Source organism: Malus sylvestris, chromosome 7 (assembly GCF_916048215.2).
Source record: "Malus sylvestris chromosome 7, drMalSylv7.2, whole genome shotgun sequence".
Taxonomy (NCBI): Eukaryota; Viridiplantae; Streptophyta; class Magnoliopsida; order Rosales; family Rosaceae; genus Malus; species Malus sylvestris.
In genome coordinates, this window is record NC_062266.1 from 13,180,230 (window position 1) to 13,182,757 (window position 2,528).

Here is a 2,528-nt window from a genome sequence, read left to right on the forward strand (position 1 = left end):
ATGATGCCAATGTTAAGAACATGTTGTTAGTTCTTAGTGTTGTTGGAAAATCTCTGATAAAAATATTGGTTTTTGATAAATGTGCAGGTGATCTAGCTAAGTTACCTATGGATAGTATATCTTTTTCATGCTATACATCAGGTTCTAGAGTGCTTGTTAGTGAAAATTATCATTTAGGGAAGTATGGCTCTCATGGTATTCATAGCTGCATGACTTCTGAATTGGAAAACTATATTGAATCCGTGGGTCAAAGTTTTAAAGGAGGTTGTGCTGATTTTTGTGATAAGTTGAAGAAGTTCTTTGTTGAGTGTAGGTTTGAGTTGAAATATTTGAAGAATGATAAGAGTTGGATTAACGTTGAGTATTCTAGAAAAGATCTAACGGTTGCATTTGGCATGTATATGCATCAAATTGTTCGATTAATGATCCGAAAGAAAAAAAACAAAGTTGTTGGTCGGAAGTTTGTTGCTTCTCTCATTAAGGACAAGGTTTAGTCAAATCTACTTATCAAACCGAAGGAAATCATTTCAAACCAAAAACAGTTTTAGGACTAGACATTGATTATTTTACTGCATATTTTGGTACAGAGAAGACAGTTTCTGAGCTAAACGGTGACGTTGTTGATTCTTACAAGTTGTTGCCTTGGTATATAGAATCTAACTTTGCAAGCAATCCTGGATCTGTATTTGAGCTTGAAGTCGTACTAGAGTCCAACAGGTTTCTTCGATTATTCATCACTTACGATGCATAGATCAAAAGATTCAAATTTTTTCGCCCAATGTTATTCATTGATGGTACTTTCACCAATAGCAAATACAAGGGCACACTTCTATTTTGCTATGCAAAAATTGGCAATGATGGTGAGTTAATAGTCTAACTTTATATTTGATGTTATATGCCTTGTGTAAACAGAAGTATAGAAAAGTTTCATAAACAATTGCATCTCATTTTAGGTTACAGAAACAGTTCAACGAAAATAACAGAAACAATTTCAGTTTTTATTCTTTTTTTTCCAGAAACAGTTTTTGTTTTTGTTTAGTTTTTGTATATTAGTTGTAAAAGGTTTTTTCTCGTTTTGAAGATACTGTGTTAGCTTTTGGTTCAGTTTTTCTAGATACAGTGTTGTTTTTGTTCATTTTTTCATAAATAGTTTTAGTTTTTGTTCATTTTTTTTTTCAGAAACAGTGTTATCTTTTGGTTCGGATTTTCCAGAAACAGTTTTATTACACTTGACAGTATTTTATTCCTTTTCTGTTTTTGCAGAGATTTTCGAAGTTGCTTATGTTATTGTTGATTCAGAAACAATAAAAAATTGGTGATCGTTTTTGTCAATGTTATCTGGTATATTAAGGCCTCAAGAAAGGGTGATCACATTTATGTCGGATAGACATAACGGAATTTAGAGGTGCATTCTTGAAATTTTCCCTGAATCTCCACATTCATACTGTCTTGTTCATTTAAAACAAAATGTTAGTAGTTTATTTCCAAAAGGTACTGGTGAAGGACTAAAGAAGAAGATGATGAATCTTTTAGCAAACTGTGCTTATACATGCACTGCAACAGATTTTGATTATTGCATTGCTGAATTTATGGATAACGGGAGAGGGCACGTGAAGAATTTTTTAGCTGATTTTCCTTAAGAGGGCTATGCTATTGCTCACTTTCCTAGTAAGAGATGTGGATCAATGAGTAATGCACTGTCAGAGTCTTTTAATGTCATGGTGTCGAATAGCCGTTGTATGCTACTTATGGATCTTCTTGAAGACATTAGAGTTTGGTTGATGGTTAGTATGGCTGAGAAGAAATTGTTCGGCCAAAATATTCATACAGTTTTGTGTCCAAAGAAAGAAAATGAGCTGAAGTTGCCGTTGAAAGAAGGCATGCATTAGAGGATTAATCATTCTGACATGGATGTTTTTGAAGTTAGGACGAAGTGGAATCGGTTTATTGTTTGTGTAGATGATAGGACATGCTCTTGTGTTCAATGGCAGCACAATTGTTTCCCATGTTCTCATGCATTGCAGGTGTTGCAGCTTGATACTCGTGATGTATTTAAGTATGTTGAAGATTACTGGAAGACATATTTTTATCGGGAAACATATCAATTTGTTAGGAATCCGGTTTCAGATTTGGATAAGCATAATGTTAATAATTTTATAGATGGTATAAGGCCTCCTGTTAATAAGGTTTCGTCTGGAAGACCAAAGAAGATTAGGATTAAATCTGCTCGTGAAATTAATTGGACGAAAAAAATTGTGCGGGATATAACAAAGTGTCATGCAAAGTTGTTATCCAAGATGGTTGATTTATTTTTCTTTTTTATTATAGATGTGAGCTATTTGTGATATGTAGCAGATTTTAATCTTTAGAGATTACTTATTTGTTTTCAATTGACTTTTCAGATTATATAACTTTTGGTTTATACCAATGTACTTTTTTCGGTATTAGTTTGTTGTTCAGTTTTTTAGATACAGTTTTAATTTTTTGTTAATTGTTTCAGAAATAGTGTTCGATTTTGGTTTAATTTT

General features: G+C 32.6%; 1 pseudogene; it reads left to right on the forward strand.

Annotated features, from left to right (window-relative positions):
* The first annotated feature begins 422 nt into the window (after positions 1 to 422).
* Positions 423 to 1,501, forward strand: LOC126630010 (uncharacterized; annotated as a pseudogene).
* The last annotated feature ends 1,027 nt before the right edge of the window (positions 1,502 to 2,528 follow it).